This window comes from Rattus norvegicus, chromosome 17 (assembly GCF_021556685.1).
Source record: "Rattus norvegicus strain SHRSP/BbbUtx chromosome 17, alternate assembly SHRSP_T2T, whole genome shotgun sequence".
NCBI classification, from domain to species: domain Eukaryota; kingdom Metazoa; phylum Chordata; class Mammalia; order Rodentia; family Muridae; genus Rattus; species Rattus norvegicus.
In genome coordinates, this window is record NC_141550.1 from 50,302,912 (window position 1) to 50,315,510 (window position 12,599).

Below are 12,599 nucleotides of genomic sequence, written 5' to 3' on the forward strand. Positions count from 1 at the left end.
AGTATAAGTAATTGCTCTGTAATTTATTCTTTTCTCTTTCAATAAAATATATTTTTTATTATCTTTCTATAAGAATATACCTCTTTTTAGAAATAGAGTTCTCAAATATTTATCATTTCTTTAACTTTTTACAACTCAACATTAAGATATAATCTCTAGGTAGAGAAAAATGAACTTGAATTCAAGCTGTAAACCAAACTGAACTTGAGCAGAGGACTTGTCTCTCTATGCTCTAATTTCTTCAAGTATACCTATATTAGGATTGCAAGAAAGGACCTATACAGGTATTTTACTGGCCACCTAAAATTTTGCTATTGAAAAATGACAAACCTGCCCCGCGAGCAAACTTGAGCCTCGGGACCACAGGTAAGACCAACTTGTCTGCTGCAAGAGAGCTGCCTGGTGAGATCGGGACACACAGAGGCAGAGTTCATCTAGGACCGGGCACGTCCTGTGTTTGCCGGAGGTCCCACGCCCGCGGATCCCGGGCCCGCAGCAGCTCTCTGCTCCCAGACCCTGTGGGAAAGAGACCGCACCGCCTGATCAGGTGGGCACTCCTGAGGCTGCAGAGCGGAAGAGACCACCAACACTGCCCACCCCTGCCCACATCCCTGGCCCAAGAGGAAACTGTATAAGGCCTCTGGGTTCCCGTAGGGGAGGGCCCAGGAGCGGCAGGACCCCTGCCTGAGACACCACCGGAACCTGAGGGAAACAGACTGGATAAACAGTTCTCTGCACCCAAATCCCGTGGGAGGGAGAGCTGAACCTTCAGAGAGGCAGACAAGCCTGGGAAACCAAGAGAGACTGCTCTCTGTACATACATCTCGGACGCCAGAGGAAAAAACCAAAGGCCATCTGGAACCTTGGTGCACTGAAGCTCCCGGAAGGGGCGGCACAGGTCTTCCTGGTTGCTGCCGCCTCAGAGAGCCCTTGGGCAGCACCCCGCGAGCAAACTTGAGCCTCAGGACCACAGGTAAGACCAACTTGTCTGCTGCAAGAAAGCTGCCTGGTGAACTCAAGACACAGGCCCACAGGAACAGCTGAAGACCTGTAGAGAGGAAAAACTACACGCCCGAAAGCAGAACACTCTGTCCCCATAACTGACTGAAAGAGAGGAAAACAGGTCTACAGCACTCCTGACACACAGGCTTATAGGACAGTCTAGCCACTGTCAGAAATAGCAGAACAAAGTAACACTAGAGATAATCTGATGGCGAGAGGCAAGCGCAGGAACCCAAGCAACAGAAACCAAGACTACATGCCATCATCGGAGCCCAATTCTCCCACCAAAACAAACATGGAATATCCAAACACACCAGAAAAGCAAGATCTAGTTTCACAATCATATTTGATCATGATGCTGGAGGACTTCAAGAAAGACATGAACACACTTAGGGAAACACAGGAAAACATTAATAAACAAGTAGAAGCCTACAGAGAGGAATCGCAAAAATCCCTGAAAGAATTCCAGGAAAACACAATCAAACAGTTGAAGGAATTAAAAATGGAAATAGAAGCAATCAAGAAAGAACACATGGAAACAACCCTGGATATAGAAAACCAAAAGAAGAGACAAGGAGCTGTAGATACAGGCCTCACCATAAGAATTCAAGAGATGGAAGAGAGAATCTCAGGAGCAGAAGATTCCATAGAAATCATTGACCCAACTGTCAAAGATAATGTAAAGCAGAAAAAGCTACTGGTCCAAAACATACAGGAAATCCAGGACTCAATGAGAAGATCAAACCTAAGGATAATAGGTATAGAAGAGAGTGAAGACTCCCAGCTCAAAGGACCAGTAAATATCTTCAACAAAATCATAGAAGAAAACTTCCCTAACCTAAAAAAAGAGATACCCGTAGGCATACAAGATGCCTACAGAACTCCAAATAGATTGGACCAGAAAAGAAACACCTCCCGTCACATAATAGTCAAAACACCAAATGCACAAAATAAAGAAAGAATATTAAAAGCAGTAAGGGAAAAAGGTCAAGTAACATATAAAGGGAGACCTATCAGAATCACACCAGACTTCTCGCCAGAAACTATGAAGGCCAGAAGATCCTGGACTGATGTCATACAGACCCTAAGAGAACACAAATGCCAGCCCAGGTTACTGTATCCTGCAAAACTCTCAATTAACATAGATGGAGAAACCAAGATATTCCATGACAAAACCAAATTTACACAATATCTTTCTACAAATCCAGCACTACAAAGGATAATAAATGGTAAAGCCCAACATAAGGAGGCAAGCTATACCCTAGAAGAAGCAAGAAACTAATCGTCTTGGCAACAAAACAAAGAGAATGAAAGCACACAAACATAACCTCACATCCAAATATGAATATAACGGGAAGCAACAACCACTATTCCTTAATATCTCTCAACATCAATGGCCTCAACTCCCCAATAAAAAGAAATAGATTAACAAACTGGATACGCAACGAGGACCCTGCATTCTGCTGCCTACAGGAAACACACCTCAGAGACAAAGACAGACACTACCTCAGAGTGAAAGGCTGGAAAACAACTTTCCAAGCAAATGGTCAGAAGAAGAAAGCTGGAGTAGCCATTCTAATATCAAATAAAATCAATTTTCAACTAAAAGTCATCAAAAAAGATAAGGAAGGACACTATGAAGTGTCATCAAAGGAAAAATCCACCAAGATGAACTCTCAATCCTAAATATCTATGCCCCAAATACAATGGCACCTACATATGTAAAAGAAACCTTACTAAAGCTCAAAACACACATTGGACCTCAAACAATAATAGTGGGAGATTTCAACACCCCACTCTCATCAATGGACAGACCATGGAAACAGAAATTAAACAGAGATGTAGACAGACTAAGAGAAGTCATGAGCCAAATGGACCTAACGGATATTTATAGAACATTCTATCCTAAAGCAAAAGGATATACCTTCTTCTCAGCTCCTCATGGTACTTTCTCCAAAATTGACCATATAATTGCTCAAAAAACGGGCCTCAACAGGTACAGAAAGATAGAAATAATCCCATGCGTGCTATCGGACCACCACGGCCTAAAACTGGTCTTCAACAACAATCAAGGAAGAATGTCCACATATACTTGGAAATTGAACAATGCTCTACTCAATGATAACCTGGTCAAGGAAGAAATAAAGAAAGAAATTAAAAACTTTTTAGAATTTAATGAAAATGAAGGTACAACATACCCAAACTTATGGGACACAATGAAAGCTGTGCTAAGAGGAAAACTCATAGCGCTGAGTGCCTGCAGAAAGAAACAGGAAAGAGCATATGTCAGCAGCTTGACAGCACACCTAAAAGCTCTAGAACAAAAAGAAGCAAATACACCCAGGAGGAGTAGAAGGCAGGAAATAATCAAACTCAGAGCTGAAATCAACCAAGTAGAAACAAAAAGGACCATAGAAAGAATCAACAGAACCAAAAGTTGGTTCTTTGAGAAAATCAACAAGATAGATAAACCCTTAGCCAGACTAATGAGAGGACACAGAGAGTGTGTCCAAATTAACAAAATCAGAAATGAAAAGGGAGACATAACAACAGATTCAGAGGAAATTCAAAAAAATCATCAGATCTTACTACAAAAACCTATATTCAACAAAACTTGAAAATCTTCAGGAAATGGAAAATTTCCTAGACAGATACCAGGTACCGAAGTTAAATCAGGAACAGATAAACCAGTTAAACAACCCCATAACTCCTAAGGAAATAGAAGCAGTCATTAAAGGTCTCCCAACCAAAAAGAGCCCAGGTCCAGATGGGTTTAGTGCAGAATTCTATCAAACCTTCATAGAAGACCTCATACCAATATTATCCAAACTATTCCACAAAATTGAAACAGATGGATCACTACCGAATACCTTCTACGAAGCCACAATTACACTTATACCTAAACCACACAAAGACACAAAAAAGAAAGAGAACTTCAGACCAATTTCCCTTATGAATATCGACGCAAAAATACTCAACAAAATTCTGGCAAACCGAATCCAAGAGCACATCAAAACAATCATCCACCATGATCAAGTAGGCTTCATCCCAGGCATGCAGGGATGGTTTAATATACGGAAAGCCATCAACGTGATCCATTATATAAACAAACTGAAAGAACAAAACCACATGATAATCTCATTAGATGCTGAGAAAGCATTTGACAAAATTCAACACCCCTTCATGATAAAAGTCCTGGAAAGAATAGGAATTCAAGGCCCATATCTGAACATGGTAAAAGCCATATACAGCAAACCAGTTGCTAACATTAAACTAAATGGAGAGAAACTTGAAGCAATCCCACTAAAATCAGGGACTAGACAAAGCTGCCCACTCTCTCCCTACTTATTCAATATAGTTCTTGAAGTTCTAGCCAGAGCAATCAGACAACAAAAGGATGTCAAGGGGATACAGATCGGAAAAGAAGTCAAAATATCACTATTTGCAGATGATATGATAGTATATTTAAGTGATCCCAAAAGTTCCACCAGAGAACTACTAAAGCTGATAAACAACTTCAGCAAAGTGGCTGGGTATAAAATTAACTCAAATAAATCAGTTGCCTTCCTCTATACAAAAGAGAAACAAGCCGAGAAAGAAATTAGGGAAACGACACCCTTCATAATAGACCCAAATAATATAAAGTACCTCGGAGTGACTTTAACAAAGCAAGTAAAAGATCTGTACAGTAAGAACTTCAAGACACTGAAGAAGGAAATTGAAGAAGACCTCAGAAGATGGAAAGATCTCCCATGCTCATGGATTGGCAGGATTAATATAGTAAAAATGGCCATTTTACCAAAAGCAATCTACAGATTCAATGCAATCCCCATCAAAATACCAATCCAATTCTTCAAAGATTTAGACAGAACAATTTGCAAATTCATCTGGAATAACAAAAAACCCAGGATAGCTAAAGCTATCCTCAACAATGAAAGGACTTCAGGGGGAATCACTATCCCTGAACTCAAGCAGTATTACAGAGCAATAGTGATAAAAACTGCATGGTATTGGTACAGAGACAGACAGATAGACCAATGGAATAGAATTGAAGACCCAGAAATGAACCCACACACATATGGTCACTTGATTTTTGACAAAGGAGCCAAAACCATCCAATGGAAAAAAGATAGCATTTTCAGCAAATGGTGCTGGTTCAACTGGAGGTCAACATGTAGAAGAATGCAGATCGATCCATGCTTATCACCCTGTACAAAGCTTAAGTCCAAGTGGATCAAGGACCTCCACATCAAAGCAGACACACTCAAACTAATAGAAGAAAAACTAGGGAAGCATCTGGAACACATGGGCACTGGAAAAAATTTCCTGAACAAAACACCAATGGCTTACGCTCTAAGATCAAGAATTGACAAATGGGATCTCATAAAACTGCAAAGCTTCTGTAAGGCAAAGGACACTGTGGTTAGGACAAAACGGCAACCAACAGATTGGGAAAAGATCTTTACCAATCCTACAACAGGTAGAAGCCTATATCCAAAATATACAAAGAACTCAAGAAGTTAGACCACAGGGAGACAAATAACCCTATTAAAAAATGGGGCTCAGAGCTAAACAAAGAATTCACAGCTGAGGAATGCCGAATGGCGGAGAAACACCTAAAGAAATGTTCATCATCTTTAGTCATAAGGGAAATGCAAATCAAAACAACCCTGAGATTTCACCTCACACCAGTGAGAATGGCTAAGATCAAAAACTCAGGGGACAACAGATGCTGGCGAGGATGTGGAGAAAGAGGAACACTCCTCCATTGTTGGTGGGATTGCAAACTGGTACAACCATTCTGGAAATCAGTCTGGAGGATCCTCAGAAAATTGGACATTGAACTGCCTGAGGATCCAGCTATACCTCTCTTGGGCATATACCCAAAAGATGCCCCAACATATAAAAAAGACACGTGCTCCACTATGTTCATTGCAGCCTTATTTATAATAGCCAGAAGCTGGAAAGAACCCAGATGCCCTTCAACAGAGGAATGGATACAGAAAATGTGGTACATCTACACAATGGAATATTACTCAACTATCAAAAACAACGACTTTATGAAATTCGTAGGCAAATGGCTGGAACTGGAAAATATCATCCTGAGTGAGCTAACCCAAACACAGAAAGACATACATGGTATGCACTCATTGATAAGTGGCTATTAGCCCAAATGCTTGAATTACCCTAAATGCCTAGAACAAATGAAACTCAAGACAGATGATCAAAATGTGAATGGTTCACTCCTTCTTTAAAAGGGGAACAAGAATACCCTTGGCAGGGAAGAGAGAGGCAAAGATTAAAACAGAGACTGAAGGAACACCCATTCAGAGTCTGCCCCACATGTGGCCCATGCATATACAGCCATCCAATTAGACAAGATGGATGAAGCAAAGAAGTGCAGACCGACAGGAGCCGGATGTAGATCGCTCCTGAGAGACACAGCCAGAATACAGCAAATACAGAGGCGAATACCAGCAGCAAACCACTGAACTGAGAATAGGACCCCCGTTGAAGGAATCAGAGAAAGAACTGGAAGAGCTTGAAGGGGCTCGAGACCCCATATGTACTACAATGCCAAGCAACCAGAGCTGCCAGGGACTAAGCCACTACCTAAAGACTATACATGGACTGACCCTGGACTCTGACCTCATAGGTAGCAATGAATATCCTAGTAAGAGCACCAGTGGAAGGGGAAGCCCTGGGTCCTGCTAAGACTGAACCCCCAGTGAACTAGACTGTTGGGGGGAGGGGGACAATGGGGGGAGGGTGGGGAGGGGAACACCGATAAGAAAGGGGAGGGGGGAGGGGGATGTTTGCCCGGAAACTGGGAAAGGGAATAACACTCGAAATGTATATAAGAAATACTCAAGTTAATAAAAGAAAAAAAAGAAAAGAAAAATGACAAACCTTGGGTTGGGGATTTAGCTCAGTGGTAGAGTGCTTGCCTAGCAAGCGCAAGGCCCTGGGTTCAGTCCCCAGCTCTGAAAAAAAGAAAGAAAGAAAGAAAGAAAGAAAGAAAGAAAGAAAGAAAGAAAGAAAGAAAGAAAGAAAGAAAGAAAGAAAGGAAGGAAGGAAGGAAGGAAGGAAGGAAGGAAGGAAGGAAGGAAGAAAGAAAGAAAGAAAGAAAGGAAAGAAAGAAAGAAAGGAAAGAAAGAAAGAAAAGAAAAGAAAAGAAAAACGACAAACCTCGATACATGAATTTCACTGCCTTCTGAGTAAGATGACAGACTAGATGCTACCTCCATGAAAGCTCCTGAAAGAGCCAGAATAGGGAAACAATTGGGTGCATCCTGAAGAAAAAAGTAGGGGAAGAGATTTAGAAATTCTTGAAGTGAATGAAAAGACCACCAAAGAAGGGCAAAGAAGACTGGTAAGTGGAACACACCCTCAGGAGTGCAGCTTCCTAGTGAGAACCTCCTAACGTCAAGGCAAGCCCACATCTACCAAAGGCCATGAATAAATCTATCTATCTATCTATCTATCTATCTATCTATCTATCTATCTATCTATCTATCTATCTTCTTTCTTTCTTTCTTTCCTTCCATCCATCTATCTACCTATCTATCATTTCACTTATTCACTTCATATTGCTCACTCTCCCTTACCCCCTCACCCCCTTCCACAAACCTTCCTCCTCTTCTCTCCTATTCTCCTCTGAGCAGGTGGAGGCTGCCCTGGGTATCCCCACCCTCTCAACCCTAGCATTTCAAGTCTCTGCAAGGCTGGATGCATCCTCTCCCACTGAGGCCAGACAAGGCAGCACAGCTACAAGAACATATCCCACTGATAGGCAAAAGTCTTTTGAACCCAAATTCCTGACTCTAGCTGCCCGGGACCCACAAACCAAGCTACACATCTGCTATATATGTTCAGGGAGGCCTAGTTCCAGCCTGTGTATGTTCTTTGGTTTTGGGTTCAGTCCCTGAGAGCCCACGGGTCCAGGTTAGTTGATTTTGTTGGTCTTCCTGTAGAGTTCCTGTCTTTGGGCCCATAACTCTTCATATTTTTGCATAATAGTTCCCATGCTCCATCTACTGTTTGGCTGTAGATGTCTGCATCTGCTGAGTCAGCTGCTGGGTAGAGCCTCTCAGAGGACAACCATGTTAGACTCCTGTTTGCAAGCATAACAGAGTATCATTAATAGTGTCAAGGATTGTTGCTAAGCCTCAATTCTTTAGCAAGTTTTGGCGAGGCGATAATTTCTTTTTCAGAAAGGTCAACAATGGAAAGAAAGCCCATTTTGTTGGAGGGCAGTGTTCAGGGACCATTTTGAGAGAGAATGAGTTGTTGAATGCCATGCTACACAGGGAGCCTGAGGCAGGAAGCATGCAGGGCAATGAACAGTGAGAGGAAGCCTGGTAAGGTAGAGCTAAAGGCTAGAAGCCCCAGAGACCCTCAAGGGATGGTAGGAGCTCCCAGAACCAGTTCCCTATCATGTAGCCGCAGTGCCCCCCCAATAGAGAGATTTGTGGCCATCAGTCATGTAGGAGCAATTCCTCAAACCCTTCCACATGTAGATGAGGCATCTCTAACATCTCGAACCAAGACAACGGAAAAAGAAATGTGTGCTATGGTCACTTAGGCCCAACACAGACTTCTCCATGCTAATGAGGTACCTAGAGGCTCAGAGGGCTTAGTGAATAAGCTTCCCTTCCTAGACATTCCTCCCTACAAAAGGTATTTAATCTCAGGTCCACAGTGAGAAGTGAGGTGTGGTTTTACACATCCATTTCTGCCATTATGATGAATTGTTTGGAACCATGGACTGTCTCTCTTCACCAAGATCCTCTGTGGGAAGCCATGAAGAAGGCCTTCACCTACAGAGCCACAGCCTAATGTCCTGTAGAAGTAGGAGGCCTCTCTGTGCTCCTAGCCACAACCACCACCAAGCCTGCCTCTGCCAAGATAAGGATAATCATCCTGATGGGACAAGCTGGAGCTTCCCTTCCTGTGCCCCCAACACCCACTTGGGATAGATGCTGTCCCCAGCCTGAGAGCCCCTGACTCTATTCTCTGCTCTTCTGCAACTCCAAGTGGTACTTGGATTTCCAAGAGTCTGAGAACCCCATCGCCCTGGCTTTGTCACAAGCCGCCCTGGAACCAACTCTGGCTTTCCCACAACTCAAACTGTGCTTTCCCACTCCTGCAGTGGTGCCTTGGCACTTCCCTGCAGCCCAGCACCCACCCTTTTGGAAGCATAGGATAAGCACAGGTGATGGAACAGATGTGAGTCTACAACCCTACAAGAACACTTGTAGGTGAGGGAACCCCAGTTTGGCCTGCCATCAGCCCTGAATGAAGGAAAGTCAAGAGAAAAAACTGGGCAGAGCAGGAGGGCTAGCTACTGACACACTGAAGTGTAAAGGAGGCAGTTGGCATGTCTCAAGCTAGGAAGAGAAAACCCTGCCTTGGTAAGTACAGATGTCATTAGAAGAACTAACCCTGAAGTTTGATAGCCTGAGGCCAACAGTGGATCAAATACAGAGCTTTTATTCACGGATGTGAATGAAGCCCAAGAACTCTGAAGTTCCAATGGCATCCATGACATCTTCAATCTCAGTCCATCTGGGAGACGCCCTTCAATGAAAACAGTAACCACAAGGACTATGATCTGGGGTATCTCTTCAGGGTGAGAAAATCTACCTGGCACTCAGTGCAAAAGTAAGGCATGAAAAATATCACAGGAAAGGCAGTTCATGCAGACATCAGCCACTTGCTCAGTAGAGACTCAGTAACAACATTAAACCATAGCCAAGAATCTACATTTCATTTCCTGTACATAATTGGGAGTCTCCAATTTTTGAAGAAGCCCCTCCAAAATTTCAAGCTTTTTTCTTTGACCCATGTGATTTCCTTGTACAGAAGTGTACATTTTGAAATAGAGACTGAAAACAAGCTGGCAATGCTATTCTGATATATGACCAACAGACTTCTTTTTTTTTTTTTTCCGGAGCTGGGGACCGAACCCAGGGCCTTGCGCTTGCTAGGCAAGCGCTCTACTGCTGAGCTAAATCCCCAACCCGACCAACAGACTTCAAATCAAAATTCACTAGAAGAGATGAAGAGGGCCCAATACATATCAATTAATGGGCCAATTCACTAACAAGATGTGATAATTACAAAACTTTCCAAGTACTGGGGGCTTCCAGTTTTATAAAACAAACGCCAAAGAATGTAAAAGGGGCAGATAAAATAGTCTGTGATTTCAATGCCTTCATTCTCGTCTCCAGATAGATTAGCTAAACTAAAATGCAGCTACAGAACTATGGAGTCAAGCTACCTTCTACATCAAACATACATACATACAACACACACACACACACACACACACACACACACATACACACACACACAAAGGCACACACACATGCACTCACACAATTTCAAACCACAATACACAAAGCTCATAGAAATTTTTCTATTACTGTTCTATGCTATCAAACAAATGTTATTAAATATAAAAGGAATTATGTTTCATGAAATAGTACATAAATAGTAGAACTAGGAAGTTGAATTGTAGACTATTGTCACTCCTGTGGTCTCTGGTGTTGCCCAGTCTATTGTTCCCACGGAAACTTCTTGAAGTTCAAGAAGTTTCCTGGGTGATGCAACTATGAGCTTTGGTGACTGACATGAACAGAAAGACTCAAGCAAGTACATTTGAGCAGCTCAGATGTGTCTGGATAGAATCAGAACAATGCCTGTGATAGAGCAAGTCCAGCCCCATCATGGTGCAGTCAGGGAAGGACTTCCTGAGGAGGTGTCAATGAGATGTAGGACAAGAAGCAGCTTATAAACTCAGGATTACAGGAGGAACACTGCATGCGGCATGTTTAGGATGTGAATCCTACCAAGGCCATTAAGGCATGGCTGTTGTCAAGGTGGAGGAGAGACATTCGTAATATTCATTCTAGTGGGTCACATTGCGCCTTCTCAGGTGGCTGCCTGCACTATCCTTATCTCTTCCCTTGAAATGTCACAGCTTCTAGCAGCTTAGTTCTTAGCTTTCTCATTTAATGTCTTCATTCTGTTCTCAGTCAGGGTCATGACTTTGTAAACATAGATAAAGAATGGCTCTCGTCTTAAATGAGTAAGACACAACTTGTTTGTGGCTCTAAGTGGCAGCGCAGATTTATTATAACCAATACCATGTTCCAATGAGGTAACTATTTCTTGAAGTTTTATTATAACAGAAGAAATGAAAGCCACAGCTTGAGCTATTTTCAAATACTTGTGGCTGACCTGGAAATATAGGCATTTGTCTAATAAAACTTGGATGTCTAATTGGCATCTTCTACTTGAGATGTTCATAATCATTACTCTTACTGTTTTCCAAGCTCAACCTTCCTACAGACTCTCTCTAAGCTTAGTGAAGAATGGGGCTAATAACTTAGGCCAGAAGCTCTGCACTGGCTTCATCTCCTCCTTGCTCATATTCTATATCTGATCTACTTCAGTAGTTTGAACCAGTCAGTTCTAACCACCTCCACATTTAGTTGTTATAACTCCCTTGTAGCATATTTCCATTTGCTTCTTAGTATTCTCTACCCTGGACCATTTTCAGCCATCAAAATAATGACAGTTGTCATGTCATCACAGGCTTTAGTCTGGTGACAGAGAATACCATTATTCTATACAAAACATTTCATGGCTTCCTATATCACCCAGAGTAAAATAAAATATTCTTACTATGACTCATTAAGTCCTACATAGTCTGCCCATGCTGCGACATAGAATACCAGAGTTTAGTAAATATACATATTTGTTTAGTCATTCCTTCCTTCCTTCCTTCATTCACTCATTTATACAGTTTTGGAGGATGGAAGTTCCAGTATCATGGTCGTACTGATTTGATCCATAATACAGAACTTCTTCCAGAAGTCTCACTTTGTTCTGCTGAGGTACTATTCCCACTTTCAAAGAGCATCACGTTGGGGATGGATTTTAACACATTGATTTTGAGAGACACAAACATACAGTCCGCAGTCCATGGCACTGCCCAAATGGCACTAAGATGACATATAAAAGAAAAATAAAATCATTGGTGAACTTGAAGTCTGACCTGGATCCCTTTGCTAATGGTGTGTGGAGGTTTGTAATTGTTTGGTGAAGGCATTTTAGTGATTCACAGGGCTCTGTTTCCAATAATGAGGAACTAGAGTAACTGATGAGATATAAGGAGATTTTTATTTTGTTCAGACTGTTTCCAGAAAAGGAGAAGCTTTTCTGTATGTTTACTTCCTCAGTTGGCTAGGGAGGGAGATAAGTAAAGAACTGAGAAGACAAACTCTTATTATCGCCATTCAGACTGTCATATTCATAGGACATGTTAAAGAGCACACCTAATGAACACAAGAAACCATCGCCTTCCAGCTGTGTGAAAGAGCAATGTATGATAGCATTGATTCAATAAATACTAGATAACTGGATTATAAATGTCATTAGTATGACTGGCTAATAAAACATCAAATCACAATATTGTTTGTTAACGGTGTTCTGGATAGACTATCACAATATTTTAGGTTGTTTCCTTATCTATAAAATGAGACTAATGATTCATGCCCATAAAATTGTTATGATGACAAAATTAAAAA